The sequence below is a fragment of the Cupressus sempervirens genome, chromosome 10 (assembly GCF_028749045.1).
Source record: "Cupressus sempervirens isolate cs-2001-9-10 chromosome 10, ASM2874904v1, whole genome shotgun sequence".
Classification (NCBI taxonomy): Eukaryota; Viridiplantae; Streptophyta; class Pinopsida; order Cupressales; family Cupressaceae; genus Cupressus; species Cupressus sempervirens.
In genome coordinates, this window is record NC_143127.1 from 310,607,738 (window position 1) to 310,620,505 (window position 12,768).

Consider the following 12,768-nt stretch of genomic DNA (forward strand, 5'->3'; position numbering starts at 1 on the left):
ATTATTATTTGTTTTGTAAAATGTATTTTTGCAAATAATATGTAAATGTAAGTGTACATGTCTAGTTGGCATTTTGATCACTTACATGTGTCAGCATCTTGAAGTGTATGAAGTTGATCATGGATGAAATGGTTATGATGGATTCCTATGATGCATAAGAGTTATTTCAGGAATGAGCTATGACAGGTGTAAGAGCATCTTATGATATGAGGCCTATTTGGGTGCCAAAGAATGAGTGGTTGGTGTTTGTAAGAGAATATGCCAAAAATAGGTTGGTATGACAGATTCCCTTACACTTCTCTTGTGATCACTATTTTTGCCAGATTCTATGACAAGTTTTCATTGTCTATTCAAGAGATGGACACCCATTTCTTGATATTGGATGTAAATGTGGCATTGTGCATGTTTCTTTGTGGTTGAGCCATGAAAAATGCCCAACTCCATTATGGGCATTTTGTTGGGTCTTAAGATGTTCATAAAATGGGTATTGCATGTTGTAATGCAATAGAGTGATAGATGAAAGTTTGCAAGTACTAAGGTGTTGCTGGAGTCTTCTATTGTTGCTATTGAACTTGCATTGTAAGTGTATTGTAATGTTGTGTTGAAGATAATACATTGTGCAGGTTCTGGAAGGGTGGGGTTGTTTTACTGAAAGGTTTTTCCCCACCGAAAAATCTTTATGTTATGTGTTCTTTCTCTATCTAATTTTTGTATGCATGGTTGGATGCAATAATGTTGTTTATATGATATTGAATCTGTAAGTGTAGAAGATTTTAAAAGGATTTGCACCATACTTTCCTTATGAGATTAGTGTAGGAAGTTGTTTCCGCACCTGAGTTTCCTTACAAGTGGTATCAGAGTTTGATCAACTTTTGATCCTAGTTGTTGGGTAGGGTTTTTTGAGCTTATCTCAAGTTGAGTGGGAGTCTTGTGCAGAGCATCCTGAATCTTATTTGCAGATTAAGATGGATAGTTCATCATATGGAAGAATAGAGGTGGAGAAATTTAATGGCACTAATTTCAAGCTGTGGAAACTCAAGATGGAAGACATGTTGGAAGATCGTGACCTATGGGAAGCGAATACAAGCACTACAAGACCAGAAACTATAACTCAAGTAGATTGGGATATCAAAGATCATAAAGCTAAGGGTCTCATAAGACTCTATTTAACTGATGCAATCCTTCTGAATGTTCTAGATGAGAAAACCGCATATAGTTTGTGGGAGAGACTTGGGGCTGTGTATCAAGCCAAATATTTGGTGAACAAGTTGTTCCTAAGGAAGAAGTTGTATTCTCTATGAATGGAGGAAAGTGGATCCTTAATGGATCATTTAAATGCATTTAATCTACTGGCTGCACAGTTGACATATGCTGGTGTCAAGTTAGAGGAGGAGGATAGTTGGTACACATTTTTGTGTTCTTTGCCAAATTCATGGGACCATCTTGTGATGGCTCTCGAAAGCACATTAGTCACCTTCAAAATGGATGATGTTGTGCCTTCGCTACTATCAAAGGAGATGTGAAGAAACGCTTCTGTTTTGGAAAAAGAAGTCCTTGCTGTTTGTGGGAGATCCACAGAAAGTGGAAAGAAAAATGACAATAAGTATGACAATAAGGGTAGATCCAAATCCTGTGGGAAATCAAAGACTTCCAATAAGTCCAAGGCAAAATGTTGGAACCGTGAAAAGACTGGGCACTTCCATAAAGACTGTAAAGAGCCTAAGAAGAAGAAGAAAGCCTTAGATTCTAGTTCTAAAAAATCTCAAGAAGATGGTGATGCATTCATCATAGCTTTTGCAGCCCATGCATCTAATGATGTGTGGTTGGTTGACTCGGGTGCATCTTTTCACATGACCTCTCATTGAAACTGGTTCTCAAGATATGAAGAGTTTGATGGTGGAAAGGTGTACTTGGGTGATGATTCTCACCTAAAGATAGTTGGACACAGAAGGGTCGCTATCAAATTTCTTGATGGACGAGTAAAGGGAATCAATGGAGTTATGCAGATTCTAGGCTTGGCACGAAACCTATTATCTTTAGGTATGTTGAATGATGTAGGTGTGCAAGTTGTTTTTTTGAAAGAAGAATGTAAGATGATTAGAGGATTGATGGTGCTTTCTAAGGGTACTAGGAGAGGTACTTTGTTTCAGCTAGATGCATGTATTCCTCTATGTAACAGTTCTTCATCCTCGCCATCTGAATGAGCAATGAAGAATTCTGTGGTTATTGGTTTCGATGGCAATGCAAACACTTTGGAAGGAAAGCTTCTTGTAGAAAAGACAATGTTGTGGCATATGAGACTTGGCCACATTGGTGAGAAGGGTCTCAGAACCCTAAAGAAGAAAAATCTTGTTGAGGGGTTAAATGATTGCAATCTTGAGTTTGACTTCTGTGAACACTGTGTATATGGTAAACAAAACCGTGTTCAATTTTACTCTAGTTCTCACAAATCTTTGGATGCTTTGGATCTTATTCATTCTGATGTATTTGGTCCTGTAAAAGTTCCTTTGATCTCCAAGTCTATATTTTTTATATCTTTCATAGATGATTATAGTAGAAGGACATGGATTTATTTCCTTAAAAGTAAGACACAAGTCTTTAGTTGATTCAAGGAATTTAAAGCCCTCGTAGAGAATCAGACTAGTAAGAAGATTAAGTGTGTGAGAACTGAAAATGGTGGTGAGTTTTGCTCAGCAAAGTTTGAACAGTTCTGTAAAGAACAAGGTATCAAGAGGCATAAGAAAACTCCTTATACCCCAGAGCAAAATGGAGTTGTAGAGAGAATGAACATGACACTGATGGAGAAGGCTAGGATTATGCTTAGTGGAGCTGGTTTAGAACAAAGGTTTTGGGCCGAAGCTGTGGCCACTGCTTGCTATCTGGTTAACAGATCTCCTACATCAGCTCTTGTTGGTAAGACACCTATGGAGGTGTGGTCTAGTAAGAAGCTTTCAATTAGACATCTTTTTGTTTTTGGCTTTGAAGATTATGCATATGTTTCAAAGGAGAAAAGATCTAAGTTGAAAAACAAAGCTGTTAAATGTATTTTCATCGGGTATAGTGCTAGTGTGAAAGGATACAAGCTTTGGGATCCTGTGACTAGTAAGGTGTTGTATAGCAAAAATGTTATTTTTAGAGAGATAACATCTTCTCCTATTGTGCTACAACCAAATGAAAAAGAAGAGAAAAAATATGTTGTTCAGTTGCCTCCTACCCCTAAGAAGACTGAACAGAGAGACCATGTTGGGTCTAATGATGAGGAGAGCTCTAGCAGCTCTAAAATTTTAGAAGAAGAGGAAGAACAACCTCAACCTCAGCCCTTGAGGAGATCCACAAGGGAAAGAAAGCAACTAGAAAGGTTTGGTTATTCTATTTTAGATTCTAGTTGTGCTTTTGCTTTGATTACTAACACTGATGAGCCTAGATCTATGAAAGAGGCTTTGGGCATGAAAAATGCAAGTTCCTGGATTGAGGCTATGGATGATGAGATGGCTTCATTAGAGAAAAACAAAACTTGGGACCTTGTACCTTTGCCTAAAGGGAGAAAACCTGTTGGCTATAAATGGGTGTTCAAGAAGAAATTTTGTGCAGATGGCAGTGTTGAAAGGTACAAAGCTAGATTGGTTGCAAAGGGGTATTCATAGATAGAGGGAATAGATTATGGTGAAATATTCTCTCCTATTGCGAAGTTGACATCCATTAGATTTCTGTTATCTCTTTCTACATCATATGATTTAGAGATAGAACAGATGGATGTGAAGATAGCTTTCCTTCATGGTGATTTGGAGGAAGAGATTTATATGTCACAGCCTAAGCACTACATTGTTAAAGGTAAAGAATCCTTTGTTTGCAAATTGAATAAATATCTATATGGTTTGAGGCAATCTCCTAGGATGTGGTACCTTAAGTTTGATGCCTTTGTGTTGTCAATTGGATTTGTAAGATCAAAATCAGATCATTGTGTTTATTTTAGAGTTGAAAATGATCGCCTTCTTATTGTTGCATTATATGTTGATGATATGTTGTTGTTTGGGAAGGGTAAGGGTATGATTTCTGATTTCAAATCTCAGTTGTCAACACAGTTTGAGATGAAAGATCTTGGGGTAGCTAGGTACATCTTGGGTATGGAAATTAGTAGAGACAGGTCTAACAAAAAACTTTGGTTGAGTCAATATAAGTATGTGAAGTCTGTGTTGGACACATTTGGCATGGCAGATTGTAGACCACTATGTGTTCCTATTTTTGTTGGAACAAAGTTATCTGTAAATGATTGTCCAAAATCTCCTAGTGAGGTGGAGGACATGAGTAGAGTACCTTATGCTAGTGCACTTGGCAGTCTTATGTATGCTATGGTCTGTACTAGACCAAACATTGCCCAAGTAGTGGGAGTCCTAAGTTAGTTTATGGCTAATCCTATACAGATACATTGGGATGCAGTTAAGAGAGTATTCAGATATTTGAGGGGTACATCAAATTACTCCATATATTATCATGGTAACTCTTTTGGATCTCCGCATTCAGTTTGTATTCATGGGTTTGTGGATTTAGATTGGGCAGATGATATTGATCGCAGGAGATCCACCAATGGTTATGTGTTCAGTATGTTTGGTGGTGCCATCAGTTGGATGAGTAAGCGACAACCTATGGTTGCTTTGTCCACTACAGAAACTAAGTACATGGCTTCTACTAATGATTTTAAGGAAGCCATTTGGCTTAAGATATTGTGTTCTGATGTTGGTGTTGATGCAAAATAGATTACTATTTGGTGTGATAGTCAGAGTGCTATTTGCCTTGCGAAGAATCCAACATTCCATGCCAGAACGAAGCACATTGATGTGCAGTTTCACTTTGTGAGAGATATGGTGGAAGATGGAAAGGTAAATTTGGAGAAGGTAGATACTATGAAGAATGTTACAGATGCATTACTGAAACTAGTGGGCACTGAGAAGTTTAGATGGTGTTCGGAGTCTATGGGCCTTTCGGCCTATAGCAGTTAGTTCCTATTATGTTCTTGATTGCTCTTACGAGGTATTCGACAAGTGGGAGAATGTTAGGAATAAGGTGTCTCAACCTTGTATAATTTCTATTCTTATTCTTATTTGTTTTGTAAAATGTATTTTTGCAAATAATATGTAAATGTGAGTGTACATGTCTAGTTGGCATGTTGATCACTTACATATGTCAGCATCTTGAAGTGTGTGAAGGAGATCATGGCTAAAATGGTTATATGGATTCCTATGATGCGTAAGAGCTATTTAAGGAATGAGATATGATAGGTGTAAGAGCATCTTATGACATGAGGCCTATTTGGGCACCCAAGAATGAGTGGTTGGTGTGTGTAAGAGAATATGCCAAAAATAGGTTGGTATGATGGATTCCCTTACACTTCTCTTGTGACCGCTATTTTTGGTAGATTCTATGACAAGTTTTCATTGTCTATTCAAGGGATGGATGCCCTTTTCTTGGTATTGGATTTACATGTGGCATTGTGCATGTTTCTTGGTGATTGAGCCATGAAAAATGCCCAACTCCATTATGGGCATTTTTTTGGGTCTTAAGATGTTCATAAAATGGGTATTGCATGTTGTAATGCAATAGAGTGATAAATGAAAGTTTACAGGTACTGAGGTGCTACTAGAGTCTTCTATTGTTGCTATTGAACTTGCATTGCAAGTGTATTGTAATGTTGTGTTGAAGATAATACATTGTGCAGGTTCTAGAGGGGTGGGGTTGTTTTACCAAAAGGTTTTTCCCCACTGGAAAATCTTTGTGTTATGTGTTCTTTCTCTATCTAATTTTTGTATGCATGTTTGGCTGCAATAATGTTGTTTACATGATATTGAATATATAAGTGTAGAAGATTTAAAAAGGATTTGCACCATACTTTCCTTATAAGATTAGTGTAGGAAGCTATTTTTGTACCTGAGTTTCCTTACATCTAGCAGTCTTGCTTTTCCATGCATGAATTCTACTTTGAATCCATTATTGAGTAGTTGTGACACTCAAAAAATTATGCTTTAGTCCTTCTACCCAATAAGAATTATCACATATAAGTTCTTTGGTTAGAGAGATTCTTTCTCTTCCTTTTATACAACAAGGTTCATTGTTACCAAATCTTACACTGCCACCATCATAGTTTTCAAAGTATTCAAACTTAGTTTTATCACCAGTCATGTGATGAGAACAACCACTATCTATGATCCATGTATCATTTTTTTCTCATATGAGAAATGAGTGCCATTTTCTCATCATTATCAAATTCATCTTTCACAACAATGTAGACAATTTCATCTTCTTCTTCATCATTAGAATCATTAGAATCTTTAGCCATAAAACATGTTTTCTTACCTTTATCTTTGAATGATTTGAAGTCTTTGTTGCCATTGTACTTGTAGCCTTTCTTGTCATCTTTGTTCTGCTTGTTTGGGCAGCTAACAGCAATATGACCAACTTCTTCACATGAATAGCATATTAGAGGAACTTTACCTTTAAATTTACCTCTGCCTCTAGAATATTTCTTTGCTAGTAGAGCTTCAATCACTTCAAGATCACTACCTAAACTTTGGTCTGATTCATCTTCACTTCTTGACTAAGATTCCTTTTTCTTTTTCCTTTTCTCCTTAAGTGAAAGCTTGGCTTCAAATGCTGATTCAATGTTCTTGGAAGCTGAAACATAGTTGTCAAAGTTGTCATGTTCAAATGCAGTCAATCTTCCAACTATGGGCTCTAGATTTATCTTGTGATTTGCTTCACGTCTTCTTTCTTGAATTGTAGAAACTCTGATTGCATAAATGGGAAGTAGAGTTCTAAGAACTTTACTTATTACTATCTCCTCCTTGATATCTCCTCCAGATGCTTTGATTTCACTGACACATGCTTTGACTCTTTCAACATATTTTGCAATGTCTTCATCCTCTCTCATCCTCATTTGATCAAATTGTCCTCTCAAACTTTCTACTTTGGCTCTTCTCGCATTATCATCTCCTCCATAGATTTATTTTAGCTTTTCCCACATTTCAAAGATATATTTCTAGTCTTTAATGTCATCAAATTCTTCATAACTCAGGGTAGATGCTATCTCTAGATTATCATAATATTGTGAGTCTTCTTTTCAGCAATATCATTGATAGATAATGTACCAAATGGTTCTGCATATTTTTCATCAAGGTATTTTAGTCTTGTATTTCCAATAGAAGCTAGATGAAGTCTCATCAACCCTTGCCATGATAAGAAGTTGTCCCTATTAAGTCTTGGAATTTCCCTCTTATAAGACATCCTGATCTTTAGCATAAATCATTGAAATCTTTTCCTAAAAGCACCAAAAGCTCTGATACCAATTGTTGGAAATATAGATGAAGTAACTGAGAGGGGAGGGGTGAATCAGTTACCACAAAAACAAGTCCAAAAATCTCTTAGATGTCTAAAATACTTATTTACTATTAATACTCAGTAAATAGTGCAGAAATACTTTAACTTGGTAAGTTAATTAGTTAATGTTCATCTAGCATTCAGAGGTATTAATATGCATGCAAAGATTAACTAAATGAACACAAGAGACACCAGATTTAACATGGAAACCCAAATATGGGAAAAACTACCAATTAACTAGTTACCAATTTTCACTTTTCTGAAGTGAACCCTATTAGGAGCCAACCCTATTAACGGTTACAGTACACACTATTAGGTGTGACCTTGTTAGAGGATTTAATCATCCTGTTAGGAGTGGCTTGATTAGAGGTCTTTAGAACAATCTAATTAAACTATTACCTTGTTAGAGGATTTACAAAATGGCTGTTAAACCAACTTTGTTAAGAGATTTGAAGTCATTGCTAGAATGGTTAAAAAGCAACAATGAATTGACTTGAATGATATGCAACTTATATTTTTCTGAGTACAGATCTCTATTATGCTTTAGTGGATCCTTGCTAATTGAATACAACTTTGCAGCTCCTCCAGGATATCTAATCCTTTATCAAAATTTTCTCTATTCGCTTATTCCAACCTTCTCCATATATTCTCATTCATACACAGTCTGATTCAAAACTTGAGTATCTATATATATAACTTTTAGATTAACAAGTCAGCTTAAATATAGGTTCCAATAACTAAAAAATCATTACATCATTTGACCATATGAAGCAATTAAACTTAATATCAAAATAGTAAAATTCTTTGCTAGCCGACCAAGCTCGGTAACCATTGCTTAAGAATAGTTTTCTAGTGTTAACCAAGTGAAGCTTAGTAAACACTACAAAATCTTACAAAAGTCCTTTGGAGACTGAGTGAACTCGTGAGCACTAACTTTGCTGTCGTAGTGAACTCGATGGAAATTAACTTCCCACTGTATTTCCTTCGATGACCAAGTGAGCTCGATAGAAGCTAACTTTCCTTTCCTCGCCTTGTGAGATTGGTAGAAGCTAACTAATCATTTATATGACATTTGTGTAACATCAAAGAAAACATTCAATTAAAAATTATATCCAACAAAATTTATGAATGACAAAGCTAAACTATTGTATGGTAAAGGGAACTTGGTTGGGACTGGAAATTAGTCAAGTAACTTTTTTTTACCTAGATCTCACTGAAAATAGATGTCTATGAGCACAAATAGAGGAAATTTGGCTATGGCATAAAAGGATGTGGCATGTTAACTTTGATAACCTAGTTACCATAAGCAATAAAAAAGAGTAAGAGGCATACCAAATCTAAAGAAACCTAAGATAGCCATGTGTAAACAATATCAAATTGGAAAGACGATTAAAATAAGTTTTACAAGTAAGTCTTTAAATTTTGAAGAAGTTTTAGAATTAGCACATATAGATCTTTGTGGACCAATAGGTATAGAAAGCTATTGTGGAGACATATTTTTCATTCTATTTATTGATGACTATTTTAGGATGATGAATGTAATGTTCTTAAAAGATAAATCTAATCCTTTACAAAAGTTGAAATGGTATTTGGATAGGGTTGAGAAGGAAATAGGGAATAATATAAAATGCTTGGGATATGATAGAGGAGACAAATTTATCTCAAATGAATTCAATGAGTTCTACAATGAAAGAGGAATCAAAAGATAGGTATCATAACCTAGAACACCACAAATAGATGGTATAGAAGATAAAAGGAATAAATCCATCATGGAATTTACAAGAACACTAATGGTTGAGAAAAATGCTGCACCAAAATACTAAGAAGCAAACAAAATAATAGTTCATACACTAAACAAAGTTCAACTAAAATAAAGTACAGACAAAACACCTTATGAATTATAGTATGGCTACAAGCCTAATATTTGTTATCTTAAAGTATTTGGAAGTAAATTCTATATCTTGAAATATGTAAGAAAAAGAAAACTAGATGCCAAAAAGTGATGAAGGTACATTCCTAGGTTACTCCAATAAGAGCAAGGCATACAAATGTTTAAATCTTGCTACTCACAAAGTCATTAAGAGTGCACACATGAAGATTTATGATTTTGTAGAAAGAATCAAAGAACAAATAAGCAAGGAGCTTGAAGACTACATAAAAAAAATTTATTATGAGGAGGAACCTAAGATTTTACCATAGGCAATTGAAGCCAAAAAAAACTAGAGTGAACCTACCAAGTCAATTCAAACTATACAACTTGAGTTATTGTCAATTGAGATAGTGCAACTTGAGTTGTAACTAGATTAGAAAAAGGAACTAAAGTCATAGGAATTACAAGCCAAGTTGCAGCTAGATTAGATAGAGGAACACTAATGGAGGCACAAATAAAGACTAGAATGAACACACAAGAAAAGATAAATATTATTATAAAATAAAAGTTCCCTATGGGCTTACAATAGTATGATTCTGGGGAAAGAAATTCTCCACACAGTACCTTCTCACTAACTCCACTAAGAGCTACCTTTACAATGCCAAAAATGTTCTTAAATAGACCTGAATTTGTTTAGGGTTAGGAATACATTCTAGAATACACCAGTTGGCATCCATCACCAAAATAGAATGTTCTAGAAGTCACATTAGAAGTTGGTGTAAAATTAGAAGAATCACAGTAGTCCAACTTCTAGGAGGCACAACTTTTGAACTGGGACTCCGATTGATGAACTGTTTACATTTCTAGAAAGCTCTTGAGGTGCTCTACAACCTTATCAGCTATCTTCTCTTATACCCCATTTTTAAGTATTTTATGAGGCCATTTTGTGCCCCATATTTGACTTTGAACTGCTCTTAAGAGGTCTCTAGGAAACTTAAAATTGCAATAACTTTCTAACCATAAAGTCTTTTGACTTGATTCTTTTTCTAGAGCATTTTAAATTACAATTATAATCATCCCTCCAAATTACACCTTCTAATTCACATAATTTTTTCTTTGTTACAAAATAACACATTTTCTACATTTACACATATACCAAGGTGCTTAAAAACTCTAACCTAGAAAACTGATAGTAGAACTGTGAGAGTTGGAACCTTTATTTGATCCAAATGGGTATCCTGAAATAAAAACACATTAAGCATAAACTATTCCTAAGAATTTTTTTTGGGTCATATAGGATTGCCCTTATACCACTAGATGCTCCTAGATTAGACACCCAAGGTTGATTGAAAAGTGACCCTGTCACTTTATGGTAGAGGAAAACCCAAATGGGCAACCTCTAGCACTAATACCCAAGTTGAGTCCTCTATTGTTTATCCTTTCCAATTGTTGGTCTGAATTTTCGTATCATAAAAATGCTTTGTCTAGGAATAGAAATTTTAGTTTGTGTCTATAAATGGATATTAGGATTTCTAGCTAAGTCATCCTTTTATTAGCCTTTGAATTTTTTTGAGAACCCTATGTTTCATTCCATTCATAATTTTTTTGGGTGCGAAATGTTTGAATTTTCAAATCAGGAAAATATTCTATTCCCTTTATATCTTCTATGCCCTGAGCTACTTTTCTTCTCAGATTCCTTAGCCATTTGATCTAATTAGATCAACCATTTTTGCTTCCTTGCTATGAAAGCATCGGTAGTCTTTATGTATAGCGAGGTAGCGAGTGCTAGAAAGTTATAAGATGGGACTATAAAATGAAGACACAACAGTCAGAGAATTGTTTTTAGGCCAATCATTCAGTCACGTACACCTTCCAAGTACTATCAATACCAAAAAAGGAAACTAGTGAAAGCAGTCAGAAGTCAACACCAAAATGATGATTTCTCTGATGTCTCACTACCTCACTATCAAAAAATTTTACATCTCATCGTTAGCGAAGTAGCGAGGTGCCACAAAATCAAAAGCATAGTGGCCTCAAAATTTATTAGTAACCATGATTTGTCCAAGTGGCATGATCAGTAATAACTACTATTGTTAGGAGCAGTTGGTAGAAGCAATAATGATTTGATGGGTCCTTGTATTTCACAGTGTCAAGATTTATTAAAAATTTCAGAGCTCGCTACCTTGCTATTGGAAAATTCTAGCATCTCGTCATTAGAAAAGTAGCGAGGCATTGAAAACTCAACAGTCAGTGGGACCTCTAGTAACATGGATGATGAATAGGATTGAAGTAAAGTCTTGTTGGGTGCCAGTAGTGCAGAATCTCCTATGTCATCGTCAATCTAGACCCATGCCCCATTGATCAAGTATACAAGAGATCCTGATCATTAGAATAAAGAAAAGTTAACAATCCTCACCATCTCGCTTTGGAAAGTTGCAAGTTGTTTAAGCTATGCGACATAGCGAGTATGGGGCCCACCACCTAATAGGAAAATTAGTATAGTTTCTCCATCATCAATTCAATCTCAGATTAATGACCTTTGCTATCTCACCATGAAGAGTTACTAGGGTGATACATATAGTGAGGTAGAAAATGAAGGCTCGCCACTATCTTTCTAAGTAGTACAGTAACATGTCATCTACAAGATCAAGATTAGATCGATGGCTATCGCTACTTTTCTATGTAAGGTGCTCGTTCTTTATGTATAGTGCAATACTGACCTACTGACATGTGTCCTCAGTTGCTAGTGGGTCTAGATAGAAGTGCCATCAAGGAAAAAGCTATGTACATGGGTAATTTTCATTGGATCGATTGACCAACTTGTCAAGTACAATGCTTAGTTGTTTTTCTCCATATCCCATGATCGTAGGATTTTTAAAAATTGATGGTGTAGATTTAAATGCAGAATATGGTGCCACTCTATGTATTAATTAGACATGAAAGCTTAACATGTGAGGAAAAAATATAGTATAATACAAAAGATTTCATCAGTTTCACCTTACACAAGCAAAGATTTTGAGCTATTCGTAAGAATAAGAAATTACTGAAGAAAATTGTGTTGAAGTTTGGCAAGCTTGTAAAGCAGTTTGTTTGCAAAAATAATCTATAGGAACACAAAGGAAAACGAGGATGGAATTCAAGTAAGTACATTTGTTGTAATCTCTGTAGGTGCTTCAGTTATATAAAGCATAATTAAAGATGCCTCCAAAGAAGGGATTTTTAGGTCAAGTAAATTATTTGGATAGAAATGTACATGATGACTTACTTGAGTTGTTGCTTGAGTCTACTATAGAAATAGTACAAGTTAAAAGGTTGACCTCATTAAACCCTAGGTTGAGAATAGCTGATGGATTGTATGAAAAGGGTAATTTGGTCTAGGATGCTCAAACTTCACAAATTGGTTTAAATTTGTTCAAGAAGTAGTTTACAAAAATGAAATTGTATGCCCCACATGCCAATATATGGAATTTTGACCTGGGAAAGCTAGTTGTTCCTAGTGTGTTTATGGATTATGACCTCCTTGAGGTCAT